Consider the following 13,664-nt stretch of genomic DNA (forward strand, 5'->3'; position numbering starts at 1 on the left):
CTTAACATGCATCTGTAGTTACTGGAGATATTGCTACACAGTTTCCAAATAACATTCCTTTTTACCTGGGTAGATTTCTCGAAACACTGATGGATTGAGTAAATCAATCCCCCACTGCACAAAATTGAAGGAGATCCTTTACTGAATATGAAACATATACGTTTGTGCTTTTGTGTGTGTTTGGTCAAAAATGAACCTTCCTTCCAGAATTAATTATTTGATTTCAATTCATCAAGTCACAAATCATGAAAAAATATTTTCAAACAGACCATCTCTTCAGTAGATGGGAAGAAAGCCAAAATGTGCCTAATTAAAATAGAGAAGACAATGATTCAGCTGGGTTCCAAATTCCCAGACTCTACGAATGATTTGCCAAATGCAAGTTGTATTCCATTGGTCATATAACTTGAGCAATCTTCTTGGGCTGGATTTAACTCAAAGCCAGTAATGCCCCACACATATACTTCTTGCATCCGAACTCCTGCTGCAGGCACAACAGTAAGAGATACCATAAGAATGGAGGACCATTTGGACCAGTGTACAGAGAATTTCTCTGAATGCATGCTTATGGCTCTGTACTTAAAAGGACATTACATAAAATGATGTGTATTGCTCTGAAAACTTGTCATCCGCCTGGAGCGTATCGGCCAACGTTCAGCATTTCACGCCGACAATCAATGTTTTGTGGGGCAGTCAGCACATCAACATTTGCTGACAAAAACCAGAGCAGGCAGATATTTCATGCCAATTTGAACCAAAAAATACTATTAGAAAAGCGAGTCATTAATTACTTCAGAAAATTCAGCCACAATTCAAATCTTTGTGCTGATCCATTCCATTGTCTTGCTGGTCCACGTACTTTACAGAGAGGCCTTTCCACCTTAGGAGCGTATCTATAAGGCATCCTTTTCTTTTTACTCCATTTCAAATTTTACACATGGAATAGGAGCACTTGAATCTCATTTCTAGATTGATGCAAACAAATACTCACAAATTGATCCAGATGATCCAACTTATTCTTCAAAGCGTCCTAGTTTGAACTCCATCCTTACAAGCTCATGAGTTTTAGAAGGCACAATAGGCCTCCCATGAAATAAAAATAATAACACATTGTGATAATCAGAGGGAGTTCCTGCTTTATCAATGGATAGAGAGGACAGTAATACAATTTACCGACCCTACAAAGGTATGTGAAAAACAGGTAACAGTTACGATCCCAAACCTATCCTTATGAAGATTCCACATTAACATATCATTTCAGATCTAGACAAAAATGAAACAAAAAGTACAGGCTAATTCTGCAAAAATTGCACACATGCTGAATAACTCCTAAATTCAGTGTGCTAAGATCTGATGTCCTGCATGAGTTAAAGTTTAATGGTAGGACTCAAGTCACTCATGCAAAAATGATTTATGTCTCCATGGTCTAATTTTTAAAAAATAATTCATGGGATGTGGGCATCGCTGGCCAGGCCATCATTTATTGCCCATCCCTAATTGCCCTCGAGAAGGTGGTGGTAAGCTGCATTCTTGAACCGCTGTAGTCCATATGGGGTAGGTACACCTATAGTGCTGTTAGGAAGGGAGTTCCAGGATTTTGACCCAGCGACAGTGAAGGAATGGCTATAGTTCCAAGTCAGGATGGTCTGTGACTTGGACGGGAACTTGCAGGTGATGGTGTTCCCATGCATTTGGTGCCCTTGTCCTTCTAGTTGGTAGAGGTTGCGGGTTTGGAAGGTGCTGTCTAAGGAGCCTTGGTGCATTGCATCTTGTAGATGGTACACACTGCTGCCACTGTGCGTCGGTGGTGGAGGGAGTGAATGTTTGTAGATGGGGTTCCAATCAAGCGGGCTGCTTTGTCCTGGATGGTGTTGAGCTTCTTGAGTGTTGTTGGAGCTGCACCCATCCAGGCAAGTGGAGAGTATTCCATCACACTCCTGATTTGTGCCTTGTAGATGGTGGACAGGCTTTGGGGAGTCAGGAGGTGAGTTGCTCGCCGCAGGATTCCTAGCCTCTGACCTGCTCTTGTAGCCACGGTGTATATATATGGCTACTCCTGTTTGGTTTCTGGTCAATGGTAACCCTTAGGATGTTGATAGTGGGGGATTCAGCGATGGTAATGCCATTGAATGTCAAGGGGAGATGGTTAGATTCTCTCTTGTTGGAGATGGTCATTGCCTAGCACTTGTGTGGCGTGAATGTCACTTGCCACTTATCAGCCCAAGCCTGGATATTGTCCAGGTCTTGCTGCATTTCTACACGGACTGCTTCAGTATCTGAGGAGTCACAAATGGTGCTGAACATGGTGCAATCATCAGCGAACATCCCCACTTCTAATCTTATGATTAAAGGAAGGTCACTGATGAAGCTCAGATGATTGACCTCCAACAACCACAACCATCTTCCTTTGCGCTAGGTATGACTCAAGCCAGCGGAGGGTTCCCCCCCGATTCCCATTGACCTCAGTTTTGCTAGGGCTCCTTGATGCCATACTCGGTCAAATGCTGCCTCGATGTCAAGGGCAGTCACTCTCATCTCATCTCGAGTTCAGCTCTTTTGTGCATGTTTGAACCAAGGCTGTAATGAGGTCAGGAGCTGAGTGGCCCTGGCGGAACCCAAACTGAGCGTCACTGAGCAGGTTATTGCTAAGCAAGTGCCGCTTGATGGCACTGTTGATGACACCTTCCATCACTTTACTGATGATTGAGAGTAGGCTGATGGGGTGGTAAATGGCCGGGCTGGACTGGTCCTGCTTTTTGTGTACAGGACATACCTGGGAAATTTTCTACATTGCAGGGTAGATGCCAGTGTTGTAGCTGTACTGGAACAGCTTGGCTAGGGGTGCGGCAAGTTCTGAAGCACAGGTCTTCAGTACTATTGCCGGAATACTGTCAGGGTCCGTAGCCTTTGCAGTATCCAGTGCCTTCAGTCGTTTCTCGATATCTCGCAGAGCAAATCGAATTGGTTAAAGTCTGGCATCTGTGATGCTGGGGACTTCAGGAGAAGGCCGAGATGGATCATCAACTCGGCACTTCTGGCTGAAGATTATTGCAAATGCTTCAGCCGTATCTTTCGCACTGATGTGCTGGGCTTCCCCCATCATTAAGGACGGGGATATTTGTGGAGCCACCTCCTCCAAATAGTTGTTTAATTGTCCACCACCATTCACGGCTGGATGTGGCAGGACTGCAGAGCTTAGATCTGATCCGTTGGTTATGGGATCGCTTAGCTCCGTCTATCGCATGCTGCTTACGCAATTTGGCACGCAGATAATCCTGTGTTGTAGCTTCACCAGGTTGACACCTCATTTTGAGGTATGCCTAGTGCTGCTCCTGGCATGCCCTCCTGCACTCTTCATTGAACCAGGGTTGGTCTCCTGGCTTGATGGTAATGGTAGAGTGGGGGATATGCTGGGCCATGAGGTTACAGATTGTGGTCGAGTACAATTCTGCTGCTGCTGATGGCCCACAGCGCCTCATGGATGCCCAGTTTTGCATTGCTAGATCTGTTCGAAATCTATCCCATTTAGCACGGTGGTAGTGCCACACAACACGAAGGAGGGTATCCTCAATGTGAAGGCGGGACTTCGTCTCCACAAGGACTGTGTGGTGGTCACTCCTACCAATACGGTCATGGACAGATGCATCTGCGGCAGGCAGATTGGTGAGGACAAGGTCAAGTATGTTTTTCCCTCTTTTTGGTTCCCTCACCACCTGCCGCATATCCAGTCTAGCAGATATGTCCTTTCGGACTCGGCCAATAGTGGTGCTACCGAGCCACTCTTGGTGATGGACATTGAAGTCCCCCACCCAGAGTACATTCTGTGCCCTTGCCACCCTCAGTGCTTCCTCCAAGTGCTGTTCAACATGGAGGAGTACTGACTCATCAGCTGAGGGATGACAATAGATGATGTTGGGCTATGATTTCCTTCCACAAGTAAGATAATCTCATCTTGAGCAACAATTAATAACTAAAAAGACCAGCTTCACAAGTGGAAGAACTACTGTATAAAACAAGCTAAATTTACTATAATAAATATAGAAAGTGCTGGAAATACTCAGCAGGTCAGGCAGCGTTGGTGGAGAGAGAAGCAGAGTTAACATTTCAGGTCTGTGACCTTTCATCAGAACAGGTTGTGATGAAAGGTCACAGACCTGAAACGTTAACTCTGCTTCTCTCTCTCCACAGATGCTGCCTGACTTGCTGAGTATTTCCAGCACTTTGTTTTTATTTCAGATTTTCAGCATCTGCATTATTTTGCTTTTATTATACAGCTAAATTTACTCTTGTGCATTTTTTGATAAGTACAGTGAACGACATATTGTTGAATTTGTACATGGAGTTGTCACTCAGACAGAACACAACACATGCTCAGTGTGATGTGGGAGGAACAGCTGTTCAAGGGACTTGAGATAATGATCAGGATTCAGAGAATTGAGTAAACGATTCTAAATGAGTCAATCTGTGACATTAAAACAATCATGTGCCTAAACTGACCAGCTAATCTGGGCTGATGTCTCTTTAAAAGTAGGTACTATTTTGGCTTTTATTAGTAAATTACATTAGATGAATGTACACTTTAATTTATTGAAGAACTTTATAGCTTTTCATTGGACTATAATTCTAAATAGGTGGGCCACAGCATTGTCAAGTTTACACTTGCATGTTATTTTGACTATCATGCAGCTAGTGAACTGCATTTTTGTGGAAGTTTTATCTTGTGGCAGCAAGCAACTTTTTTTTCTGGATGGCTGCTTTTGAGGTTGCTACTGGCTTTTAACAATCAGAGGCCTCTGCCTTGTCCAGAATATAAACTAGTGTACTGGGGGCTTCTAGCGAGGTTAGTAATGGTTGCCAGGTATGGACAGTGTGTAGTGCCTGTATAAATGAGTACAACTGCTGAGAAAAAGTAGCACCGAAACAATTTGATATGCAAATCTTGGTCAATTTAATCAAGACATGGAAGAGCAGGAATTAATCACAATGACTTTCACCATGTTTAAGACTGAATGTATTTTGCCACTAACTTCCAATAGTTGATTTAGAACATTTACTAGACACATTAATTTAAATCCTTACACCACAATTATGAAGAACCTAGGTTTTAGAGAATAGATCAAGCCAGACAAATGAAGCTGCTTTGAACTAAAATTGTATGCATCCAGCCGAAACAGTAGTATTTTCTTATCCAATCAGAAAATGCCTTAGCTAGATTGAAGTGCTATTATACATTTACATGCGGAGGGCAGAAAGAACAGTTTTATTTGATCAAGATGAACGACATCAGTACTAGGGAACTGAACATTTGTTTTGGCTTTGGGTGTCAAGATTTAACAACCCCAATTAAGATGCAGCAAATGCCAGATTCAGAGGGAAAAAATCCCTCTACTCTACCCAACTTATCCAAAAACAGTAGAATATACTTCAGAGGAAGTTTTGATCAAACCATACAGCACTTTGGCCAGATTGCACCTTGATTACAGCATCCAGTTCTGGTCACCAAGATACAAGGGGGAAAGATTCAAGTTCTGGATAGAATGCAAAGAGGAGCCACAGAGCTGATCTCTACTATCAGTGACCTGGGTTATAAGGAAAGACTAAAGAGAATTGTGCTTTTTATCCAGGAAAGACATGAAGAGGTGATCTTATCGAGTTATACAAGATAGTTAAGGAGATGGCAAGAGATTTAGGAATACTATTTTAAATTAACTGGGAGTAGGACTGAGGCAAAAACCCTGGAACCATTTAAGAAACAGTTAAATGCAATAATGGAGAAACTACACAGCCTCTTTGGGTGGAAAATTATGGTAGGCTGAATGGCCTGCCTTAACTGCAAGTATCTGTGACCTTAACTTCAAGCTTGATGATCAGCAACAGTGTGGAGTTTTCCACTTCCCACATCAGCCACCCCAATTGCCCCTCAATGATAGAGCCAACTTGTGCTGTATTGTGGGCAGTTCTACATCATGGGCCTACTCTCCCTGGAAACTGGATAAAGATTACACAGACTTCTTTCATCCCATTTGTTGAGCAGGATTCAAAGGTAAAAGAATAGTATTCTACATCCAGTGTATCTTAGTCCCCAGATTCAATAACATTAGAAATACCCAATATCATGTAATATTTTGCCAAGTTACCCAAAGTCAATTTAAGATTGGTGAAAAGTGTAACCATTTTACTGTTTAGGCACTTGCGTAAATTTGGAACTTAAACAGTGCAAAATAATGGCAGGAGGTTTTATATACCTCAGCATATGAAGTAAGCCTACAGAAAATTCAATACTGTATAAAGATACTTGTATGTAAATTAGTTTGTAAAAGACAATTGCCAGATGAGTCTCGTTGATTTTATTACAGTCATTATTAGATCAATCACATACTACTATGTCTCCAGAAGTAAACTGGCTGAATCAGGACTTTCAATATGTTGTTGCTTTATTGTCTGTCATTATCAATTTCAGTGGCATTCCCTATTTAATAAATGATTACGACCAACAAGCATGTAATCTAAAACTAAAGTGGAAAATTTCTCAAACTGAAATTCGCCAGATACTAAACTTACAGAAAATGTAACAGAAAGACTTGCATTTATGTGGCACATTATCACATCCCTTGGTGATGTCCCAAAGCACTTCAGCCCTAAAATAAACTACTTTTTAGAAATAAACTGCAGTGACTGTTTTCATGTAAATAAACAGTACTAACATTATTTCACCTCATGACATCCCACAAGAGCAATAAGGTTAATTGTCTTTGGTAACCTTGTTTGAGAAATGTATATTGGCAAAAGCTCAAGGAAATCTTCTTGTTTTCTTCAAATAGCACCATAGGATATTTAATGCTCACCTGAACAACAGACCTCAGTTTAATGCCTCAAAGTACAGAGCTTCAACACTGTTCATTAATCCAGTATAAGGTCAAAAGGTATAGGCAACCAAGTTGAATTCAAGCAAAAAAAAACTCAACTTGCTGTTGGTGCAAATGGTCATCAATATGCTGCCTGGAATGATCATTCACATAATTGCCAGGAACATACAGAAATTATCAAACTATTTTTACAGAAGCAAATATGATTCTACTAGGAGTTACACTGAGAACAGAAATTCTCTCACAGACAACTCCGAACACCACTTTCTGAAACATTGGTGTAAGTCACTGTCACTGTGGCTTAATTTCTGGCACTCAGGTTTGAAATACACAAGCAGAAGCTCAATCCCACCAAGGCCCACTTTCAGAATGATTCCATTTCTATAAATGTAGAACTGCTTTAAATCAATTAACACCAAATGGCAATGTTGGGTTACTAACATAGGAAGCCACTGGCCTGTGATCCAAATGCGTTGAGTACCATTTCTACACAAGAACCTTATTACTACAACTAGCTAAAGGACATACAACTGCAAGCTGACTAATCTGTGATGAGACATTAGCTTACTTAAATCAGAGTTTGAAAAACACCTCCATGACCTCAAATGATTATCATTCATTTGCAGAATTTTTTTTAAAAATTCATTCATGGGTTGTGGGCGTCGCTGGCCAGGCCAGCATTTATTTCCCATCCCTAATTGCCCTTGAGAAGGTGGTGGTGAGCTGCCTTCTTGAACCGTGCAGTCCATGTGGGGTAGGTACACCCACAGTGTTGTTAGGAAGGGAGTTCCAGGATTTTGACCCAGCGACAGTGAAGGAACGGCGATATAGTTCCAAGTCAGGATGGTGTGTGACTTGGAGGGGAACTTGCAGGTGATGGTGTTCCCATATATGTGCTGCCCTTGTCCTTCTAGTTGGTAGAGGTCGCGGGTTTGGAGGTGCTGTCTAAGGAGCCTTGATGCATTGCTGCAGTGCATCTTGTAGATGGTACACACTGCTGCCACTGTGTGTCGGTGATGGAGGGAGTGAATGTTTGTAGGTGGGGTGCCAATCAAGCGGGCTGCTTTGTCCTGGATGGTGTCGAGCTTCTTGAGTGTTGTTGGAGCTGCACCCATCCAGGCAAGTGGAGAGTATTCCATCACACCCCTGACTTGTGTCTTGTAGATGGTGGACAGGCTTTGGGGAGTCAGGAGGCGAGTTACTCGCCGCAGGATTCCTAGCTTCTGACCTGCTCTTGTAGCCAAGGTATTTATATGGCTACTCCAGTTCAGTTTTTGGTCAATGGTAGCCCCGAGGATGTTGATAGTGGGGGATTCAGCGATGGTAATGCCGTTGAATGTCATGGGGAGATGGTTAGATTTTCTCTTGTTGGAGATGGTCATGGCCTGGCACTTGTGTGGCACAAATGTTACTTGCCACTTATCAGCCCAAGCCTGGATATTGTCCAGGTCTTGCTGCATTTCTACACAGACTGCTTCAGTATCTGAGGAGTCACGAATGGTGGTGAACATTGTGCAATCAGCGAACATTCCCCACTACTGACCTTATGATTGAAGGAAGGCCATTGATGAAGCAGCTGAAGATGGTTATGCCTAGGACACTACCCTGAGGAACTCCTGCAGTGATGTCCTAGAGCTCAGATGATTGACCTCCATCAACCACAACCATCTTCTTTTGTGCTAGGTATGACTCAAACCGGAGGGTTTTCCCCCTGATTCCCATTGACCTCAGTTTTACTAGGGCTCCTTGATGCCATACTCGGTCAAATGCTGCCTTGATGTCAAGGGCAGTCATTCTCACCTCGCCTCGAGTTCAGCTCTTTGGTCCATGTTTGAACCAAGGCTGTAATGAGGTCAGGAGCTGAGCGTCACTGAGCAGGTTGTTGCTAAGCAAGTGCCGCTTGATGGCACTGTTGATGACACCTTCCATCACTTTACTGATGATTGAGAGTAGGCTAATGGGGCGGTAGTGGGCCGGGTTGGATTTGTCCTGCTTTTTGTGTACAGGACATATCTGAGCAATTTTCCACATTGCAGGGCAGATGCCAGTGTTGTAGCTGTACTGGAACAGCTTGGCTAGGGGCGCGGCAAGTTCTGGAGCACAGGTCTTCAGTACTATTGCCGGAATATTGTCAGGGCCCATAGCTTTTGCAGTATCCAGTGCCTTCAGTCAATTCTTGATATCACGTGGAGTGAATCGAATTGGCTGAAGTCTTGCATCTGTGATGCTGGGGACTTCAGGAGGAGGCCGAGATGGATCATCAACTCGGCACTTCTGGCTGAAGATTGTTGCAAATGCTTCAGCCTTATCTTTTGCACTGATATGCTGGGCTCCCCCATCATTGAGGATGGGGATATTTGTGGAGCCACCTCCTCCAGTTAGTTGTTTAATTGTCCACCACCATTCTCGGCTGGATGTGGCAGGACTGCAGAGCTTAGATCTGATCCGTTGGTTATGGGATCGCTTAGCTCTGTCTATCGCATGCTGCTTACGCGGTTTGGCATGCAAGTAGTCCTGGGTTAGAGCTTCACCAGGCTGACACCTCATTTTGAGGTATGCCTGGTGCTGCTCCTGGCATGCCCTCCTGCACTCTTCTTTGAACCAGGGTTGGTCTCCTGGCTTGATGGTAATGGTAGAGTGGGGGATATGCTGGGCCATGAGCTTACAGATTGTCGTTGAGTACAATTCTGCTGCTGCTGATGGCCCACAGCGCCTCATGGATGCCCAGTTTTGCATTGCTAGATCTGTTCGAAATCTGTCCCATTTAGCACGGTGATAGTGCCACACAACACAATGGACGGTATCCTCAATGTGAAGGCGGGACTTCGTCTCCACAAGGACTGTGCGGTGGTCACTCCTACCAATACTGTCATGGACAGATGCATCTGCGATAGGCAGATTGGTGAGGACGAGGTCGAGGATGTTCTTCCCTCATGTTGGTTCCCTTACCACCTGCCGCAGACCCAGTCTAGCAGCCATGTCCTTTAGGACTCGGCCAGCTCGGTCAGTAGTGGTGCTACCGAGCCACTCTTGGTGATGGACATTGAAGTCCCCCACCCAGAGTACATTTTGTGCCCTTGCCACCCTCAGTGCTTCCTCCAAGTGGTGTTCAACCAATGGAGGAGTACGGAGTCATCAGCTGAGGGAGGGCGGTAGGTGGTAATCAGTAGGAGGTAATCAGTAGGAGGTTACCTTGCCCTGATACCATGAGACTTCATGGGGTCCGGAGTCGATGTTGAGGACTCCCAGGGCAACTCCCTCTTTACTGTATACCACTGTGCCACCACCACTGCTGGGTCTGTCCTGCCGGTGGGACAGGACGTATCCGGGGATGGTGATGGCGATGTCTGGGACATTGTCATACTCACGGAATCATACCTTACAGACAATGTCAGGCTGTTGCTTGACTAGTCTGTGGGACAGCTCTCCCAACTTTGGCACAAGCTCCCAGATGTTAGTGAGGAGGACTTTGCAGGGTCGACAGGGCTGGGTCTGCCGACATTGCTGACATGGAAGCATGGCCAAGTCTACAAGTTCATGGTAAAATGAAAGAACTGCTTTTATATAATGTCTTTCCTGACCTCAGGACATCCTAAAGTGCTTTACAGCCAATGAAGTAGATTTGAAGTGAAATCACTGTCATAACATAGGGAAACAACAGCTAATTTGTGCACAGCAATGCCCCACAATCAGCTATGATTTAGTGGTCAGATCATATGCATTAGATATTGGTTGAAGAAGAATAAATATTAGCCAAATGTCGGTACAACTTCCCTGCTGTCACTGGATCACTTACATTCAGCTGAGAGCGCACATTTAACATCTCATCCAGAAAGCTGCATTTTAACAGACAGCATTACACAGCCTCGGCCACTGTGCAGTCCCTCAATATTGAAATTCCACTTCAAAATGGTAAACTAGCTTAGCTGATTATGCTTCAATAACCAATGTTATAAAAGCAGCCCCCTCCTGTCCCTTTCTCTCCATCTCTCTCTCACACACTTCCCTAGCTATCAGGGAACTTCTTTCCATAACATTTCAAATCATGAAACATACACCTTTTGTTAAATCAAAGCACAACAACCTGTTACAATCTAGTCAAGCGAAGTTTGTGTTCCCTTGTCCAATAATTTATCGCACACGTAATACTTAATTAATGCACTAAAATTATTGTTGAAGGCAAACCCGCCCCCACCCCCAAACCATTCCATGTCTGAGATTGGTTGGTTATCTTTTCCTTGGTTTGCATCAAAGCTCCTCTGTAACTGGTTGCTAAAGGGAACACATCCAAAGCCGAGGCTTACTCATTTTGCACTTGGTCTTGTCCTCAATATCATGGCTGAGATGCATCCCATCACTTTATTCTGGTGTACAAGTGTACGTTGTACAAGTGAACTGAAATAAAATATGAAAACCCATTTTTTTCAGATTCCTTGTTAAGTTGTGTATATTTTAAACAAACTTGTAAGATAGACACAACTGTTACACTGTCGTACTATCCCACTGATGTTTTCTAATGGTTTCACCAGCCAGAAAACAAAGCGGGTTGGCCGAGTTCGAACTTCTGCTCCTGATCATGTGGGTATAGGTACATGCATTTTCCAAGTAACAGAACTGAACATTTTTGTTAATATATATTTTTTTAATAACATGCTCCAAGTTTCATGTGTGCAGTGTACCCAGATAGACATAATTAGGATCAAAAATTCCAACTCAACCAAAGCTTCTCTTTCTTTTCTGGTTGCTCGGATCATCAGTAAACAGCGTACCTTAAGATTTGTGTTTCATAATACCATCTTGCAGAGCTAAATCCTACTGCTAACAGAGTTGTCAGTTGACTGCTAGTTGAGAATGCCAGTAAAGTTCTGTTCACATGAAAAAAAAAACTAACAAGGTAAAAAAAAAAATCCAGTTGGAGGAGTCAGGTTTGTATTAAGGTGGAAACGAGAGGGGAAATAATGGCACTGATATATGCAGGGCACTGGCACCCAAATCAGAAATAATGTGCAGAATTTGGTGAAACTATCAGGAGTCTATATAAAACACACTAAATTTTTACTGCATACCAGTTGTAATAAATCAACTGATAACCCACCTCAAACCCAGCACAAATCCAGAGAAATGTTTGAGTCTGGCAAGTAAACTGGTAGACATGGAGAGCATTCGGGTGAAGCTCGGGTTATGTACTGTGAGGGCCATAAGCCACAGCCTAATGCCCAAAATCAAACCTTTTGTGTATCAGGTTAAGTTTTAAGTTTTCAATTTTGCATCCCAATTCAATTTGAAATTTGGCGAACTTACTGAACGGAGATCGTGATGTGTTTTGATACCCAACAATCAAGAGGAGGAAAAGTGTACACAATGTAACCATTTAAAAACATGGGTTCACTCTATCCAGCCTAACACGATTGTATCGTCAAAGCTGCTGCTGCTACTACACTTGGGAAGCGAGTCCACCTTTCAGCTCATTCACAGAGCACATGGTGCAGCGACAGTCAGAGCCCGAGTCCCCTTTCTACCACTGACTGTGCCCCAGTGATGTGAGGGGAACCCAGTCTCCAGCCTGCAAACACTTGCAGCAGCGATTCGGGGCCGCGCCACCAGGGCACCACGTGCTCGCAGCCAAACAAAGCAACAATGAATCTCCGGCAAGAAAAGGAGCAAAACCGAGCCGAGCACAGCGAACCGAGCCGGGCCAACGATCCCAACTGTCTCACCGGGCACGGGGGGTGGCGGGCTGGCGAATAAACGGGACCATTCGAGGTCCATTTATGTGAATCCATTAACCGCCCCCGAATCCAGAAGCCGAACAATAGGATCAAAATAATAACAAGAGAGAGAGAGAAGGGGGGGTGGGGGGGGGGGGGGGGGGAGAGCCTGAGTTCAGTTAAACAGCCCCCTCCCTAAATCCCAGGGAAAGGGGGAGGGGGCTTCAGTTTCATGGGGATCCGAGCCCAGGCTCTTTGATGAGTGACAGAAACCCCGGGGCGAGCCCCCATGTAAACTGGGTTCAGTTTCATTTAAACCGCGCTCAGTCCGGCCAAAGCCAGCAACACATATCAATAAATAAAGAAAAATAATAAAGAAAGCAGCACAGTAAAGCTGCCTCCCCCGACTCCCGGGAGGTGAGTGCTGCTGAGCCCCTGGTGGGGTGATGAAGTTTGAAGGAGCCCCGCTGTTACCTGGTGTTACTGAGCAGGAAGAGCAGCTCCAGCTGAAACAATGTATCGAGGTGAATGTATCCACCCTGCGCTCCCTCTCCCTCTCTCTCTCCCCCCAGCCAGCAATATCTCACCTCCTCTCCTCTTACCTCCCACTGACTTGGCTCGATGTAGCTTTTAGTAATGTTTGTTTTGCTGCAAGCTCCGTTTCTCCTCCCTCCTCTCGCTAAGTTTGTGATTAAACTCCCGGCTCCGAACGGGCGCAACCTTAAAAAGTTTGATTCACAACATTCGGGGGCGGGCGCGCTCCCGCGGCTCGTTCGCGAAGCTCAGCCTCGTGTTTGGAAAGGAAGGAGTCACACACAATGCTGTAGCAGCTCAGAGACACACAACTGTTAGCGGGAGGGCAGAGTCAGCTGCAGTACACTTGGAGCCTATCCCTCCAGTGCCTCATGGAGGTCAGAATCCGACCGTTTTGATTCGTGCTGCTGCCTAACTTTCCGCAAAAGCAGCATGTGCATCAATAAAGTAGAAAATTGCTCTTGTTTCGAGAGAGAAAAGGGACATGCTTTTGTTATAATTGAATCAGGGAAGTAAGTTTTCAAATACAATTTACACTCTCTAGCGGTTATGTTTG

The 13,664-nt window shown here is 44.4% G+C and overlaps 1 protein-coding gene across 10 annotated transcripts in view; it reads right to left on the reverse strand.

The window, feature by feature from the left end:
- rnf44 (ring finger protein 44) overlaps nt 1-13,664 on the reverse strand; it is a 189,516-nt gene that overhangs the window by 72,284 nt on the left and 103,568 nt on the right. The window contains exon 1 of one of the 10 annotated variants that reach the window (XM_068043493.1): nt 13,177-13,313. The exons of the other annotated variants lie outside the window; for them this stretch is intronic. The gene's annotated coding sequence lies outside the window, so the exon portion shown is untranslated. Of the gene's footprint in view, nt 1-13,176; nt 13,314-13,664 lie in introns of those variants that run through there. 10 annotated transcript variants of the gene reach the window in all.

Source organism: Heterodontus francisci, chromosome 12 (genome assembly GCF_036365525.1).
Source record: "Heterodontus francisci isolate sHetFra1 chromosome 12, sHetFra1.hap1, whole genome shotgun sequence".
Classification (NCBI taxonomy): domain Eukaryota; kingdom Metazoa; phylum Chordata; class Chondrichthyes; order Heterodontiformes; family Heterodontidae; genus Heterodontus; species Heterodontus francisci.